This window comes from Rhinolophus sinicus, linkage group LG04 (genome assembly GCF_036562045.2).
Source record: "Rhinolophus sinicus isolate RSC01 linkage group LG04, ASM3656204v1, whole genome shotgun sequence".
Taxonomy (NCBI): domain Eukaryota; kingdom Metazoa; phylum Chordata; class Mammalia; order Chiroptera; family Rhinolophidae; genus Rhinolophus; species Rhinolophus sinicus.
The window spans coordinates 71,809,242-71,828,413 of NC_133754.1; the positions used below are offsets into that span (position 1 = coordinate 71,809,242).

The 19,172-nt window shown below is 35.4% G+C and overlaps 1 long non-coding RNA gene across 1 annotated transcript in view; it reads right to left on the reverse strand.

Annotated features, from left to right (window-relative positions):
* LOC141571046 (uncharacterized) overlaps positions 1-19,172 on the reverse strand; it is a 76,513-nt gene that overhangs the window by 55,151 nt on the left and 2,190 nt on the right. The window contains exons 2-3 of the long non-coding RNA XR_012495538.1: positions 13,016-13,127; positions 8,468-8,566 (exon numbers count right to left, since the gene is read on the reverse strand). This is a non-coding gene — a long non-coding RNA (uncharacterized LOC141571046). The remainder of the gene's footprint in view (positions 1-8,467; positions 8,567-13,015; positions 13,128-19,172) is intronic.

A 19,172-nucleotide genomic window follows, 5' to 3' on the forward strand; every position in this document is an offset into this window, starting at 1 on the left:
GAAATTTACCAGTTTTCAAAATTCAGTAATTATCCTACTTTTTATAGCCATACAATAAATTAACATTTTTACATGCTACTTTTACTTCCAAAGAATGTGAAAATACAAATTATATAATATTCAATAAGATAAAAATTTTAAGTGATAAAAAAGCATTATGTTTTTTTTCTTTTAATTGGCAGTATTTTTACTGTCTTAGTAGCTCATGAAATAATGGTACATTTTGCAATCAATCACATCTTAAATTCTGTGAAATATCATAAGATGAAAATCAATGCAAAGGTGTAATTCTCTTTACATCTTTATATATTTATAATTTTATATATCACAATCAGTATTTTTGGCACAAATCTAAACTAAGGAATATACTCGTATTTATAATTGTGACTGTATTCATATAAATATACAATGCTCAGAGGAAGTAAAACCAGTATTATAAAAGTTTTGTGAAAAAGATAAATTTTGTGTAGTATTGTAAAGGATGAGAAGGACAGTGTTTTTTCAGAAATAGAATAGAGAAAATAAGAGAATGGAGAAAGGATCTGAATGAAGACATTTTTAAAATGGGATTTAGTAGACAGTTTAAAAAAATAAATTTAAAGAAATGTAAGTTAAATTCTTAATGATAATACTGTCAATATGTCCTTTCACATACCAGATTGAAAAGATAGAATGGTTCTGTAGTATATGGTGCTGGTAAATGTATGAGGCAAGTGCTGGGGAGGCTATAAATTTGGGTGTAACGTGTTTGGAGGGAAACAGAAGTATGTCAAAATTTTGATGTAGGATTTTACTTCTGGGATTGTAATACCCTAATCCATATATTTATAAGTTTATGTCATCAATGAAACAGTATGTAACTATGAAAAAGAATGAAGTCCATTTATCATGCGGATCTGAGATGATCTACAGGATATTTTTATGAGAACACAGCAGGGTACAGAAGAGTGTATCATATGCTACTGTTCGTGTTCCAAACACACTTTCACTGCATAGAATTATATTTTAATATATCTTTATCAAAGTTATCTGTATAAATAAAATACAGCATCCCTCTTCCCTCATTTCTGCTCCTCAGAGACAGTCCCTTTCAAATCTCTTAGCATTTTCTTTTGGTATCTGCTTTCATATTTCAAGAAAACATGCTTATACCAATATTCCTTGATTAATTTAATTTTTAGATTATTAACTGTTGACTTCCTATAATAGAAGATGAGGATTTGACTCTATTACACAAACCCCCTCTAACACACACATACACACACACACACACACACACTTTCCCATCCTTTCAGTATAGTTAGAACATAATTTGTTAAATCAATTATTGTTTCCTTCCTTATCCATCTTCATACTTTCCCTAGATTAACAATTTTTTCCCTTTCAGTTAGCTTAATTTTTGTGTACTATTCATTTACCTATCATTAATTCATCCCCAGACGCATCTCCCAAACTAAACATATATTGTTAATACATTCTAACACATCAAGTAATATGTCAATTTTTATTGTAATTTTGGAAATGCCTCCTGGAGCTCTCTATCTTTCCCATCTAAAGTGGTTGTTCCCTAGTCCTGATGCAGAACTGTCATAGGATCTATCTCCCTACTTCATCTCTCAAAGATTCTATTTTACCTTCTCCATCTCCCAGGTCTTCCCCTTTCTTATCTTTTCCATTCTTGATGTGGAGTACAATCCTCCATATTTCCTGAGAAAGGCTACGTGGTAAATAAATGTTGATCTTGTATGCCTAATAATGCCTTTATTCTACCCTCATGCTTGGACAACAATTTGTCCAGGGGTACAAATCTAGAATGATACCTTTTCCTTCAGAACTTGGAAAGCATTGCCCCACTGTTTTCCAACTTTTAATGTTGTTGTCAGGAAATCAGTTATCTGATTCTTGACCTGTTTTGTTTTTTTTTTTCTCCTTTTGGAATGTAGTAGAATCTTCTTTTGTCCCCACTGTTCTAAAATTTCACATTAATATAACTTGGTAAAGATCTTTTACTCATTGATTTTGCTAAGCACTCAATAGTCCTTTCAATTTAAAAAATTACAGCATTTAGTTCTAGAAAAAAAAATAATTATTTCTTTGAGAACTTCCTTCCCTCTTGTATTCTCTGTCCTGTTTTTCTGGAATTTCTATTACAGGATTCTCCCGCTTTGCTAAGAGTACCCCCCTTCCCACCCTGCTTTCCAAAAGTTCACATTACATCACTTCGCTTTTATGAAAGACCTATATTAGTACCTGTTTTCAGTTACCAAAAGAAATCCAAAGAGGGTTTTTGCTTTCTTGACAAAAGCCGTGATGGTACTAATATAGGTCTTTGGTAAAAGTGAAGTAGCAAAATGCAAACTCAAGAAGTGGGGGATACCTGCATTCAGATACCAAATCTACACTCATCCTGGAATTTTCCTTTTCTTCTTTCTTAGTGTTCATCTCTTTGTCTTTTTACTGTACCTTTCTTAAAGATTTTTATGAATTTGTTGAGGACTTTCTTACCTTCTATCCATTCTCCAGTTTATTTATTCCATCATACATTTCTTTTTTTTGAATTTTTCTCTGATTTTTATTTTCTTACTGTCTCCTGTTTTTGTTTCATGTATTCAGCAGCTTTTATTCTCTCTCTGATTATTAATTTTAGTTTCTTTAAAGTTTTCTTCTGCTCCCTTCATTGCCTCATTCCTTTCTTCTATTTGTATTTTGGGTGTCTCACATTAGTTGAGGCTTTTCTCAACTTTCTGGTAATCTTTTGCTGTATGTTTATATCTTTAAAAAAGTGGAAGCTCCGTGTGCATGGAATGAGCTTTTGACTGATGGGTTTCACTCATTCTTATTCTGGCTGGGCCATTTCACAGGAGAGATCTTGACTATCGGTATTGATAGGTCTTTTCTCTTTGGTCAGATTTCTCCTGCCTGGTAATTCAAAGCCTAGCTGCGATTTTGTTCAGAATGCCCTTTGAAGATGGGGCCTGAGAGGTATATTTAATGAAGGGGGCTATAAGCTGATATATTTAATGAGCTATTATTGAACTGTTTGACTGTTTATCCCATGTCTTTGTTTACTTTTTAAAGAAAAGCACGTTTTTAAAACTTAGGATCTCAGTCTGGAAAAAGTGGGAATAAATCTTGAAGGTCATGTGTTGGGTGGGCTTACTCACCAAATCCAGAGTTAGGTCACATCTTCTTGAAGCAGATAGAGATGGTTTTAAGAAAAATAAAAGTATGATGGTGATTGTGAATTTATGAAACTATCACATGATTTGAGATTGGATGATAGGGATGGGAAGGGGATTAATTGATAAAGGAACATCAGTGGAAATCACTTACTAGATTTAATAGTCAAAGATAGTAGTCATACTCTCTTACAAAACATATTTTGGTGGCATTTACTGTAAGACACAAAGAACTGAACGTGACTATTAGTCTAATTCAGTATGACATTTCCTGTTGCATACGGTATTTTCTAGGATGAAGCAAGTGTGAAGGTAAGTCTACTAGCAGGTTTTAAACTGAAGTGGAACGAGACTTTAGGACAGAATGAAAGACAATTAATAAAGGTATTTCCAGTCTATGGTATATAATGCTTTGCTTTCTGAAAGCTCTAGGTGCTATAAGAGTTAAAAGTTCAAGCTGAAAAATCTGCAAAACACTCTGAAAATCTATACTTTTTTATGTCATTGCTCTTCAGTGCTAAGAGGTTCTCAAGAAAGTGCATATCTTATATACCCGTTGTGCTGTAATATTTAATTACAGTGAGTGTACAGAAGATTAGCTGTCTCAAAGAGTCTTTTGAAACCAGATTGTACATCAAAACTGCATTGTGCCCTGCTAAATAAGCAAATTTAAGAAAGAGGAGAAGATGATGTCAGGACTTATTGCAAAATGAACAAATAAAAGACTAGGATTTGCTTGGTGTTCAGCCTATTAAGGCATAACCAATTGTTAGCCTTCATTTGTCAGCTTAAATATTTTTCTAAAATTTATACAGATTAAGTCTATGGAAAGTATCCTTTAGCTAGTACAGTATTTGGACTTGAGAAATAAATTAAGCAACATGAAAATGCTAAATAGATTATACTAATAATTCAGTTTCTCATAGTGATTAATGACCACATAAATATGTGCATCAGTAATTCAGATACAGATATTTGTTGCCTTTTTTTAATTTTTCTGATTATACAATTAATACGTGTGCTTTCACTCCTTGATACTTGAGGTTTTGAAAGCTCAGAGGTTAACTTCTCCACAATAGCTAGACCCCCAAAAACAACATACATTGGAACATTTCTAGTCTCCAAGAATTTCTCCCATCAAAATGAAAGAAGAAAGGGTAAAATAAAGTTTAAAATTCCCAAGAGCTGAGCCCCAGGTAGCCAGGGGTGAAGACTAGGTAGCTTGGAACCTGAATTGGTCTTGCAGGAAATAACAAGGAACATAAGTGAGGATCTCAGGCCAGAGCACCAGAGTTCAAAGGTCTGAAGAAATCACCCCACAAGACTCAGGTAACAATCAAGCATAACCTCTTAAATAAAGACTACCAAATCCAGTGAAGGCCAGCCATTGTGAGTCCGAATCAACAGAGACAATAAATTTAGACTCCAAAGAATGAAGATGTTGGAACTGAATACAGAATGCATATGAAATGAACTATGAAATTACAAAAATGAACTTCAAAAAAATTATAGAGACTAAACAGATACATTTACCAGACAGAATTTCTAGAAATAAAAAAAGTGTAATTGCTAAAATCAAAACCTCAATGGAGAGTTTGGGACACAACCATGTCTGAGTAACTGACTTGTCCTTTTATCATAAACAACTACATTGTACAACAAACACTTCAGGGCTTTGATCCTTGAGAGAAAGGAAATTGATGTGGTGACCTCTACATTCAGTCTGGCTTTCTGCCTGGCAGCACTTTGCAAACTGCAGCAGAGGGAAGTGAAGCCCAAACAGAAAAAAAAAAAAAAGTTCCATGAGACGGAAGAAATGAGAGAAGAGTTAAGCATAGCTCAGGTGGCTGGAATCTGTGGACAGAGTAGCAGAGAAGACGGAGCTATGCAGAAAAGGGGCACCAGAAATCTGCATAAGACTATTCTTAAGTCTTTGGCTAAATACTAAACTGCACATAAGCAGGGTGAGGCTTCAAGAGGCCTGGCAGGAAACAGCTACTGGAGGTGACACAGTGCTGGGAGATTCAGAATTCAGATCAGCCAGAGGGTAAGGCCTCCCTAAACAGTCCCAGAATTAAATTAAGGACATGCCTTAATAAAGGTACTCTAGAGTAAGGGCAACAATGCATCGTTTGCAGATTTTTCCTATCCTTTGTCACATGTAATAAGGTCTTTAGCTTTTAAAATCTATTCATCCAGTTTCTTTGTATATTAAATATATGGATCATTTGACTGTCATATAATTTGCAAATATTCTTTCAATGTATTGTTTGAGTTATATAGGATATGTATATATATATATATATCAACAGTTTTAATTTTAATGTATTTAAATGATTTTTTATTTGCCATTTTCTCCATTGTTTTTACACTTAGAAATTCTTCTCTCAATTTGATAATCTATCATATATTTTTATAGTTTATATTTTCTTTGCATTTAAATAAAAAAAACTCACCTAGGATTAATTTTGTTACATGGTAAAAAAAAAAAAAATGAGTGCCTAACTCTAAATTTCCCTGCACATTTCTAACCAATTTATCCAGCACTATTTACAGAATAATTCTTCCTTTTTGCTACCTAATATAATGCAAATTGTATTTTAAATGTTTCACAAACTTTGATCTGTTTTTAATATATTATTCTCTTCCCTTGGACTTTCTGGCTATCCTTGTAACCACATTGTTTTCATTATTTTAGCTTTATAATATGTGTTCATATTTCATTATAGTCTGTCTTCCCCCCTCAATAGTCACACTTAGATTCCTCTTGTTTTTAGACTTTTTCTTAACTCTTCTTGTTTATCCTTCCTGATGAATTCTAGAATTTTTTTATCATAGTTCCTCCAAATAGGGTTTTTATTGGAACCACTTTAAAAGTATGAATTAATCTGGAAAGAAGTGACACATGTTAGGGCTCTCCACAGAAACAAAATCAATAGGATGTATACATAGAGAGAAAGAGATTAATTATCAGGAATTGGCTCACGAGATTATGGAGGCTGACAAGTCCCAAGATCTGCAGGGGGAGTCAGCAAGCTGGAGACTCAGGAGAACCAATGGTGTACTTCCAGTCTGAAGGCTGGCAGGCTCAACACTGGGAAGAACTGATGTTTCAGTTCAAAGGCAGTCAGGCAGGAGGAACATTTATTTTTGTGTGCTTTTACTTTTTTTTTTTTTTACTTAGGGGAGAATCAGCCTTGTTCTTTTCAGGCCTTCAACTGATTGGATGAGGCCCACCCACATTAGAGAGGGCAATCTGCTTTACTCAGTCTACTGATTTAAATGTTAATCTCATCCAAAACACCCTCACAGAAACACCCAGAGTAATGCTTGACCAAATATCTGGGTACTCCATGGTCCAGTCAAGATGACACAAAAATTAACCGTCATTATTACCTTTGTGATATTTTCATCCTATCCAGAAACAATTATTCCAGTTATTCTCAAGACTTACGGCTGTCATTATTGAGGTCATCCTACTTCTCATAAGGTCTTTTCTAGATCCTACATGTATATCATTGCTTTCAAGAATCAGAATTTTTCCCATTAGATTTTCTATCTGATTACCATTGGTATATAGAAGAGCAGTTGGTCTATTCAGCCACTTAACTGAACTCTTAGTAGTTCTAATATTTTTTCAATTGATTTTCTTGAGTTTTCTGGTGGACAATTATATTACATGCAAATGACGGTAAATGTGTCCTTGCCATTCCTACATTATTGCTCTTATTTCTATTGCCTGTATTATTGCATTAATCATAGCTTCCAGAACAATGTGAAATATTAATACCAATAGCAGGAATATTTTGATTTCCTGTTGTAATAGGATTATCTCTAATGTTTCAAATTCATCTTACTATTTTGCTGTTGATTTGAGATAAATACTTTATCTTGTTAAGAGAGATTCCTTTGTTTCCTGCATTTGGAAGTCTGGAAAGAGAAATGAGTGTTGAATCATCTCAAATGCCTTTTCAGCTTCCACTGACATGATTATACCATTTTTCCAATTTGACCCCCAGATGTGATATATCTTTTTTATAGACTTCCCAGTATTAAATGACTCTATATTATTACAATAAAGGCTGATCATGGCAGCACATTCTTTTCATTTCCTGGTTTTAGACAAGTTGTCTTACTTCAGGTTCCTTATCTCTAAATTGGGGCTGAAAAATAGTATCTTTACCATGTTATAGGGATTAGATGATTCACATAAAGCACATTTATATATGAATTAAGTGCCAAGCACAATGTCTGGTATACAGGGTATTTCAGCAAATAGTACCATTATTGTTATTAATCAAGAGGCTTGAATATGGTTGAATGGGGAAGGTTGTATTTCTCGTAGGATTTTTTTTGTATTCATGAGTGCAATATTAAAATATTTTCTTTCTTAAAGTAAAAATAAGCATTTTAAAAATTTTATGTATGAATCATGGGAAGGAACAATAAAAATAGTTATTCTCTCATTTTAAAACCATGTTGTCTGTTTACACCTACCCCTTCAAGGTCAAATACTAACTCCCTCAAAACATTCCTGGGAAGGGCTGGTTTCGTGGTTATCTGACCAGTACAGTTGCACAAAGCCCCACAACAGAAGGTCCCCACGTGTGTGGTTTAATGTTCTGCAGTTGCCATCTTGAAATTCTTAATATTATCTTTGAAGTTTTGTAAATGAAGTCAGTGGGACAATGGAGCTTGTGCGAGGGCTTGGAGTCTCTACTCACACACAGTTCTTGCCATTCCCTCGGACGAGTTCTTGGCTACCTTTTGCCTTGCCTGGTCTCACCTTCCCCACCCCTGCACAGCGACCACCTCCACCCTCCAACCACTTGCAGGGGCCTGGGTGCAGTTATTGACAGGAACGGGGCCGAGTACCCACAACCCACAGAGTTTTGAGGCAGAGCGTAGTGGAGGTCATCTTGCCCTAGACTGGCAATGCTATGCTGCATCAGCTGGCAGCCAGCCAGAGGCCACAGCTTGGTGGAGATGAGCCTTCCACCTACTCCTGAGCCAAGTACTTAGAGCTTTCTAACACAGATGTTGCAATACCCTAAGGAGTTGCCTGTCCACTGTGAGTTGGGGTATCAGACCTGTGGAAAGCAGAGATGACTTCCCCAGGGTGTTCCCCTAGCTGGAGCATGGTGCGTCATTTCAGCAGCTGGCACAAGAGGCAACCTGGCAGCTGTCAGACCTGAGCAAAAGCATCCTGAGTCACAGGATGGGGTCCCGAGGCACCTGGGACGGTCCACACTCACCTTGCAAGTATCCCCATGGCCAAAGGAACATACCTGGCTTCCTTTGTGCTGGATGAATTCTCTTCCTCCTCCCAAAGTTCAGGAGTCTGACTTGTGTAGAGTCTTCTGACCAACTGGAAGCACTCTTAGAAGCTGTGCCCATTACATATGAATTGCATAATTTTTAGTGATGCCACATAGGAGTTGAAGGCTCTGACATTTACATTTAAAACTGGTTCGCACTATATGACAAATGGTAAAAGTTATGCTAATAATTTAAAATTTTTATTTAAAATGACATTAAATAGCAAAAAATGTCAAGGCAAGTTGAGAAAGAGACCACGGAAAAATATTAAAATTAATATTTTAATATCTTAGCACTTTTTCCTGCTCTTTTTTAACAAAGCCCTGTGTTTCCATTTTGCACCAGGTTCCAAAAATGATGTAGCCAGTCTTTCCCCAGGATATGGAAATTTAGGCCAGCTATTTGGAAGTCAATATGGATTTTCTCAAAATTACAATGGAGAAAATAGTTTTTGTATTAGAAAACTAAGAGAAAAGAATATTAAGATGGTAAGTCTGCTGCTCATGACACCCAAAGTCTATGGCCAACAACAAAGTAGTAAGCTCTAGGAGAATGTGATGTCTGGAGAGCAGTTATGACGAACTGTCTAAACTGACTGCTTAAGTTTCATCAGTATGATTTAGGAGCTATACTTAAAAAATTCCAAATGTATTCACTTTAAAAAAGGTACAAAGTTAACCTCAGAACTCCAGTATAATGTAAATTTATGAAGAATAATAGCGAGATGTTATAACATTTTTTTTATTTTACATGAGGGAGAAGCTATTTGGATGAAAATGGGGATTTAAAGGACACACAGAACATACCCTCAACTGTTACAGCATAGCTGAGGAGGTTGGGCAAAGGACGGTGACAGAGAACCCAGTCTTGGGACAGATTAGGCAAAGAAATGATGACTAACAACTGCAACAAAAAACGGAAGAACTAGCAAGTAATGATATCAATTTTGTCTTTAACATACCCAATGCTAGAAAGAATACTGGTCACCTCATATTGCAGTAATAAATAGATCCTCAAACACAGAAGAATCAGGAACAATTCTTTAAAAGCTACTACAATAGTTTTCATATCCTAAACTTTAATAATTATTGCTGTCATATATCTTGTTAGAGGCATTTTTGTTCAAGATGACTATATAGTTGATTAGCACTTTTGAAAAAGCAATTGTCTGAGGTTCTCTGTACTTGAGATCCTGATACAATTTCTCATTAAAGTGATTCATGAAAATTTTCAATTAGTTTCCTGTGGTATTTTTAAAAATCAATTTTGTTTCTACCTTTCAACTACATAAATGAGTCAATGTATCCTTCAGACAGGTGTGGACCTGCATAATTATAAAGTTAAATGTTCCTTGGATAGAACTGAGAAAATGGCAAGGACAAAAAGCAGAATCCAAGAAGACAACGATCTTTAAAAGGACAAATTGGGAAATATGCATAACAGGTGAAATACACTTGTCCCATCCATTCAGATAGCATGGTTAAGCATAGGCTCTGGAGTCAGACTTCCTGAGTTCAAACCCTCACTCTGTCACTCCCTACCTTCGTAATTAAGCAAGGTTCTTACATTGTCCATGGCTCAGCTTTTTCATGCGTAAGATGAGATAATGATAACAGCTGAGTCTTAGTGTTGTTATGAAAATTCAATGGGAAATTGCCTGTAAAGCACTGAGCTCAGCAAACACTTAAAAGTATTAGTTATTATTATTCCTAAAATAATATCCCTGTTCATTTAGAGTCAGTTTATTTGTAATCATGTTCATACAGGTGACATTGAAGATTAACACAAAGGTAAAAATTCATGGGCTATTGGAAAATATAAAGTGGCACGCATTATTAAAGTGGATTGAAAATAGGAAAAAGAAAATATTTTTAAAAACTTATTTTGATAAATATTACCAAATACTATAAGCCTATTCTGTATATATTTCCTATTTTAATTGTCACCATCTTTATCTACTGAGTTCTCTTGGTTTTCAGGCACCTACTTAACTCTGAATATTTTATTGAATATTTTATGCTGTGCATGTGAAATATATAGTGCATGTACCTAGAACTATTTCTGTCTACTAGTTTTCCTTTTTCCTTAAAAATGAACAGAGGAATGCCTACAGAAAAAAAAAATTCCACTTTCCTCTTAGCTCCTTCAGCTGATATTTCAAGGACTCCTAATTATATAGTCACATAATTAGCATTTTCCCACTTAGTTAAAAAAAAATCAAGTAAAGTCAAAAGCTAAAATACATTCATTTTATAGCAGAAAATTGTTTCTATTGCTCAAAGTTAATTTAAAATAAAATCCAGTCATCCTGAAATATACTGGGGGTGCCAAAAAAATGTATACAATGGACACTTTGGTACATGTTGTCCAAGCAGTAGTTCGCCATAATCAGAAGTGTCTGGACATTGATGGTAACCACCTTGAGCACCTCTTGTAATTGCAGATGTCAAACATGACTTGTATTCATTCATCTTGTTATTGGTATATATTGAGTATTACAATTTTAATACAGTTTTTTCCTTTCTTAAACTGTGTATACATTTTTGGCCATTATATATATATATATATATATATCATGTTTCCCCCTAAATAAGACCTAGACAGACAATCAGCTCTAATGCGTCTTTTGGAACAAAAATTAATATAAGACCCGGTCTTATTTTACTATAAGACTGGGTATAATATAATATAATATAATATAATTTAATATAATATCATCAGGTGCTATATAATACAATATAAGACCGGGACACATAATGTAATATAATATGATATAATATAATATAAATACCAGGTATAATATAATATAATACTGGGTCTTATATTAATTTTTGCTCCAAAAGACACATTAGAGCTGATTGTCTGGCTAGGTCTTATTTTCGGGGAAACAGGATATGTGTTTTTTATATGCTTCAAATCCCTACTCACTTATATTCCCACACAACACCTCTTTTATTTCTTAAGTGTACTATCTTTCTTGAAGAAATGGGAATAAAGCTTTATTCTTATTGAAAAGCACTGCTCCGTCCTGTGATTAGCAGAGTGCCTGGTACCTAGTGAATGAATGTATGAATACATGAATGAATTAACAAAGTATGGCATATCAAGCCTGAAGAGCAAACATAGTCATTGCCTGGTTTTCACTTTATTCTTAACACATTTCCTAAATTATGTCTCTGCCTTCCAATATTAAAACTAATGAATACAATTAATCACATATTTGAGAGTCTCCCAGTAAAATCCATGTCCCAACAGCTAAAATCCTTCAGCCTCAATGAGGTGACTTTGCCTTCTGTGATAGTAAATGCTGATAGTAGTTAACATATATCAGATATATTATGTATGTCTCTCACTGACTCCTCTTACCATGAGTGGCAATAATTTGCCATGATTGCCGGGGAATTGGGGTGCTCACTGAGGCCCTCATATTCAAAATTATTTAGAATAATGCCACAATATTTCCTTTGCTGCTGTATCATTTATCTACTGCATACCAAATTAGACCAAAATGCAGTGGCCTAAGAAAACATTTATTATCTCACATAGTTTCTGAGAGTCAGGAATCAGGAGCAGCTTAGCTAAGTCATCTGCCATCAGTTCTAGTTTGTTCTATTTATTAGCAGTAAGTCATTTAGTCCAGTCCTCACTCAACGAAAGGAGAATTAGCCTCCACTTCTTGAAAGAAATCATATCAAAGAATTTGTGGACATATTTAAACTCACTACGGCTGCATAACTTTTTCAAACTTTGACTCTGATTTAATTTTATCTCTGGGACTTTATCCAAGGAAAGCAAAATCTGAGGTAAATATGTTGTGTTATACTAGTGAAAAATTAAAAAAGACACCAAAATACCTAGCAGTAGAATAATAGTTTAATGAATTCCAGTACTTCTACAGAATAGAATATTATGCAATATTTAAAATTATTCTGAAGCCAGTATAGTAACATGAAAAAAAAATTTGTGATGAAATATTTATGAGAGAACACAAAATTGAATGTTGAAAAAATATGCACAAAAAGACCAGATGGGAACATATTAAAACAATGGTTGTGTTAATTGGTGAAATCATAGGTTTTTATCTTTCTCTGTTTCCAAAATTTCTGTTATGTAGCTGCTTCTAAAATTTCTGTTATGAATTGTTCTGTAATGTATAATTATGTTATGATTTTTTTATTTTAAAAGATAATTAAAGATAATACTGACTTTCTAAATAAAGATTCAGTAGGCATTTGTGGGGTTTTTTTTTCTTCTGTGCTATGTAGCAAAAAATAGACTGTACTCAGATTTGTTAGGGGTTATGTTAGTAATGGAGGAGGTAGGGAAGAGATGACACACCCAGAAGTCGTAATTGAGAAGAATTTAATTAAAGGAAACCAACAGGGTATGGTTGAGCAGCCTTGGGAATTAGGTGCTCACCAAGCCCCACCCTTCAAGAGGCAAAGGGAGAGAGTAGCCGTAGCTCACAGAAGATGTGATCGTCACTGATGAGTCTGGGGGAGGTGAAACAAACTCACCCTGGTTATTCTCTGGTCCTGTAGATCACCTGCTCTCCTCCCATTAATTGAACCAACCAGAATCCAGAGTGTAAGGCAGTCCCCTTTGATGCAGATCTAACAGGTGAGCCTCCTATAACAAAGAAGGGTAGAGAATGGATCTGGAAAAACAAATGGAAATTTTCAACAGAGTGGATTATTTCAAATGCTGTGGAGATGCTCTGCTTTCGTGAGGAGATTCAAGGCTCTTGCAAACAATTTATACCTTTTATACTAAAAAATGACATCAGCAATGTATGAGGAATATACATTTCAGCATTGAATTGTTCATACAAGTACATCCAGATATCACACTAGTTATGGACATTTTCACTTTCAAACACAGGCTGCCTGCACTTCAGATCATGGCAAGTCAAGCTGAATACTGCATCTGGATGTACGTGTCTTGTACCAGGTTTTATGTAAGTATAGACAGTACACAAACCAGGAGGACTTTTTTGATGACTACCATACCAGTGAACCTCCTAATAAACTTATCCCAATTCAAATAAAAGATGTAAAAGTGGACTTTTTTTTTTTTTTTAAACTATACAGTCAACTTCACTAAGGCATGCTCCTTGTGTTTGGTTTGGTTTGGTTTTTTGCTTACTATGTATCATCTATCATAATACCTCAAACATAGGGAGTCATTAAAATGTGTTGAATGGATGGATGAATGGATTTATTAAAGGACTTTCATATGTTGCTTTCCCAGCTTATTTGTTGAGGAAACAAGAAATGTCCTCAAGAAATGCCAGAAAATTTAAGTAACTTGCTTCAGATCAAAGAGCTAGAAAGTGGCAGAACTGAAATGCACGCCCAAGTTTTTCAGTTGCACCCCTCTGAGGAAGACCAAACTTTAACACTGGTACTTCAGTTATTTCTAAAAATCTAGCCCTATGTATGACCATGCTCTTGCAATGCAAATGTGATTCAATTTCATCTTCTCTTCAATGTCCCTGGGGTAAATTTAATATTCTTCCAAATGAGAATGTTTCGCTATCTAGTTTGACATAAATGTACTCTTTTTCCATATGAGTGCACATTATGGAAAAGTAATCCCACATTCCATTGTTTAAGATGGAAGCTTCTGTACTATTCTTTGGTCCAGCAGTGGTTGCCTTGAAGGTGGTACCTCTACTCATACGGATTCTGAACCTTTAAGCACTATATTGAGTTTTGAAAAATAAAACCCATGTTGTCACAGATATAAAGGTTACTGATATTCCACTACCAACATAGCATTTAATAGAGACTTAAATATAATAAATGGAGAAAAGTTAAAAAAGAAAAAAATTCACAAGTATCTAAGTATCACTTGAAAATAATTATAGACTCAAAGACTCTGAGCTATAAGACAATTCACACTCAATAAATTCTAGCTGATGGAAGAATCCCTGATGATCAAAAATTTTTCTACTATAAATCTGAAATCATATGCCTTTTCTGTTAAATGTCATCATTAAATATTTATTTGTTTCATTTTTGGCCTGCTCTTTTTGAAGGCCTGAGAAAACTTTAGTTAGACTTTTTCCCTTTCACAATTATAAATTGCAGTGTGAGCTTGATCTCCAAGTTACATTTAAATTCTTTGACAACACTTGGAACTACTTATTACTATTAAGCATTAAATTTTTGTATAGTTTTTTTCAGGAGAAGCAAGTGTCTTGAGCCAGAGCCAATGTGGGTTTATACAGACCATTGGTCAAGACACATTAATTCCATCTCCTCCCACATATGCCATACAGAAAACCCAGCACGACTAATCTAGCCTACAGCTAGAGAGAGACAGAGCTGAATATAACCAATTATTGCTTGGGTGCCCCAGTGAGTATCTGATCAAGCAATAGAACAGGAAGAGTTCTGATGGCCACTGGATGAAGACTAGAGTTATCCAGGAATAAGGTTCTATCTTTACGCACTGTGGTTGGAAAGCTAAATCCAAGATTTAGCTTTCTGTATACGAATTTGAGTATAGTATTCTGTTTGGTTTCTCCCTGGATATCCTTTGAAAGCAATCATTTGTATACCAGCCTCAGGTTGAAGAATCTATAGTGTTACCTCGTATTCCTCTATTTTCACCCAACGGGCTCCTTCCTCTTTAGACTCCTGTCTTCAAAGGAAGAAAGCTTCTAATACTATGAACCTAAAGGTATCTTCAATTTTCTATTACCTCTATTTTTTTGTTTCTGCAAAACAGTAGAGATACAATCAGAAAGAGTACTTTTTGTTTCTTGCGTTTATAAATCTAAAGAATATTCGGATGAGATAAAACATCTAGTCAGTTCTGTCCAGCGGAACTTTCTGTGATGATAGGAATGTTCTAGGTCTTCACTGTTTAGTACAGTTGCCACTAGCCACAGGTGGCTCTGAGCACTTGAAATGTGGCTATTGCAACTAAGGAAACTGAATTATTTAATGTAATTTTATTGCAATAAATTGTAATTAAATTTGAATAGCCTCATGTGGCTCGCAGCAACTTATGGGACAGTGCATGTCTAGAGAATGTGACTTGGAGGGCTACAAGGAGGATCTTCCATCACTAATTCCTGTGTACTATTTCTCATAATGCCTCAGTCTCCAGGAGCTGAAACTGACTCTTTAAGAAATGGAGAATGAAATTAAAACTACGTTCTAGTCAATGTTCTTGGTGGCAAACACAACCAATCCTAGTTGATTTACACACCAAAAAATGTTTTGGCGGTATAGAAACCCCCACAGAACCAGTAGGAAGCCTGGAGAGTCAAGCTTGAGCTGGCACAGATGAATCTGATCCACAGCCAGGATCTTGCATCAAGACCGTCTGCCCACGATGCCATGCTGGCCTTGACACCACTGGACACTTGCCACCACATTCAGGATTCTAGTGCCCTTGGCCACTCTCTGCTGGCCATCGACCTCTCAATTCCACACCAGCCACTTCTAATAATCTCTAATGTAACGTGTGCAATTGTGTCACCCTGTAAAGATCCTGCCGGTCCATGGGGAAGAACTACCATGGTTCCTTGAAAATAAGACCTAACCGGAAATTAACCCTAGCATGATTTTTGAGGAGGACATCCCCTGAACCTAAGCCTTAATGTGTCTTTTGGAGCATAAGTTAATATAAGACCCGGTCATATTTTTGGGTAAACACGGTATCTGCTTAATTTTTGTGTTCATAGACACGGCCTTCGCCCCATTTGGGGGCAAGGGAGGGGGTTGGTATAGGGCAAAACATTCATTTAAATAAAAAGTTCCACTTTTATTTCTAAAAAGATTAACCTTAGTGTAAAGAAGTGGAAGCAGAATCGGAGTGATTTGCTACATTAAAAAAATGGTCTCTTAATTCTTTTCAATTTTCTGAATATGGTTTTTATTAATCATTAGCCACTGAATTATAACATAAAATTGTACAATCATTATTAGTTATAAGTATATATAATTTTCCATAAAGTTATAATTCATGATTTATAATTGATTTGGTAAAACTGATGGTGATGCTATTGAAATCTCTATGAAAAGATGTCAGAAGAGCTGTGCTGTTTGGTGTGCGCCTGCCATCTAGTGACAAGATACACGAATGCTATCATAGAGATCCTAGAGTGCTTGAATGGCAAGATTTGCCAGTTTTTCCCACTTTAGCAAGTTTCCCAATGTGTTGACCCAATTAACCATACGTTGCTTAGGCCTTTGAAATTATACTGCATTATATTCCATCCATCCTAGGTTAATTGCAAACTATAAATCTCTGAGAGCCAAAGAGTATCTTAGCACACTCCCTAAACCACTTTCCCTTTCTAAGACTAATTTTATTTTACATGTGTCCATAAACAACATGTGGTTTAAGTATGCTATTATTCTCCTACAGAGAATATCTTGGCCACTATTATAAAAGTACAGTTAACACTGGAGTCATTGATATGGACTGATTTCCAAAGGGATTCTGCACCCCCCCCCCAAAAAAAAAAAGAGTAATAAGCTTAGTTTAAGTAAATAATGAAAGAGGATCTATCACTATTTTCAGAGCCCACTCTGATAAGGATGAGAGATTTGTAAGTAAAACAGCAGACTTAGACCTCAGCTTCATTCCTTTCAGTCTTTATAAAATTTAGAAGGCAGTATTTGTCAAGTACCATACACTGATAGCAAAATCAACACAATTTATCACATATCTGAGATAATAAAATTGACATTATATTCAAAGATACAATGTTTCCCTCTGACAACACTTTCAAAAGGAAGGAATAAATATCAGGCAAGTGAACTAATAAGGTTTCTGGTAGGTGGTTTGACTGAAAAGATGAGATGAGGTTGGTATAGGCAGCAGGAAGAGAGGTCCCTGCTCCCTAGTGACAAGGTGGGTCAGTGGGCCTGGTAGGTGTGCTCTTCTTGATTCATACAATGGAAGAGAGTAAGGGAAAATTTTAATCTGGATATGGAAGTAGAAGGGAAAATTGCAATATTAACCATGATGGCAAGATAGACTTGAAGTTTGGGGACGGAAGAATCTGGGGTACTGGTTCAAAATTGATTTTGGCTAGAGGGAGAAGAACAGGATTGAGAGATTGAGTTTCCTTCATGGGAGCGGGATCCAATAACAGGGGTTTTGAAATTAATTTGATACATTAATGAGTAAGTGGAGCATCCAAGCGGAGGCCTGGTAAGGATGGAATTACGTTTTTTAGGGGTTGGATGGGTCAGGTAAGGGGGCCTTTCTCCTCTTCTAGGATGCTCCCCTTGCCCTCCCTCCTGCCTGGCTATCCCCTTCCTCTTTTTCTCCTTAGTGTTGCTCTCTCCCTCCTTTGCTGTGGCTGACTCTCTTTTTCATAAATGACTGTAGCAGTTTTACCAAAATTATTGCATGAAATTCACAATTTGTTGTAATTATTGAATATCTAAAAGTGGTGAGTTGAATCATCTGTACTTCTCTCTAAAGCGTACCACGTTCTCCCGAAAATAAGGTCTAGGCGGACCATCAGCTCTAATGCATCTTTTGGAGTAAAAATTAATATAAGACCCGGTCTTATTTTACTGTAAGATCGGGTTTTACATAATAGTAAAATAAGACCGGGTCTTATATTAATTTTTGCTCCAAAAGACGCATTAGAGCTGATGGTCCGGCTAGGTCTTATTTTCGGGGAAACACGGTAAGTCTCTAGTGAAGTTTTTTCTTAATTGTCTATGACCTTCAAATTGTTTCCTAAATGACGGGGGAAATAAATCAAAGGCTCTCTATTTCTAAAAATTAAGGTTATCTTTCCACTCTCATCAAAGCCTACTATCTAGAGATTGGCTACTTACCAAAGAGCTCACATATGTGCATACATGTGCTTATGCCTGTCTAATTAGTGACCACAGAGATAAACCTTATCATCGTGTGGCTTTTGAGAGAGAGGCTTCTTCCTGAGCTTGACTTTTTTGTAAAGATAAGAATGATACCCTTGGAGAACTCAGTAACAGTATTACTCTTAAAATGGTCAAGAATAGGTTGCAATTATTTCACAAAGATTTATTATAAATGTGAACAATTAAATAACATTTTAGATAAACAATAAAAATGTAGCCTCTTGCAAAGATGGTATACCTGCATAGTCTTCCAAAAGGATAAAAGATGTGAAAACTATGTAGAATTCTATTGCATTTCTCACCTCAAGACTCTGTAAGACTGTTAGAAGAAAAGCAACAGAGGGCATTGTACTATCTACTATCTAAAGAAGCACAATTTGCACTTTCTTTCACTGAGGGAAATTGGATCCCTTACTTTTCATTCCTTAGTGTCTTGAGTGACCTTCAATTACGTATTTGCTCATCTCTGTGAGGGTATTTCAGTCTAGGTAGGGACTTTTATTTCTTGTTTTTGTCTCTACTGATTGGGAGCAAAAGGTTGACATCCATGGGAAAAATTAAGATTCCCAGGGAAGTTATCTGTTTATACTAATCTATCCTACAGTGCATCCAATAGAGGACAAAATGTACTACCAAAATAAAGTGATTCAATGGGGCAGAACTTTCCTCATTTCAATTATTTAAAGTCCACAGAAACTTGACTGGCATTTTCTATGCATTTTTAAATGTAAGTGCAAAGAGATTTGGGATGTGTGTGTGACATAGTAATTGTTTAGGAGAGAAGATTAGCTTGCTGTTTAATCCAGCCACA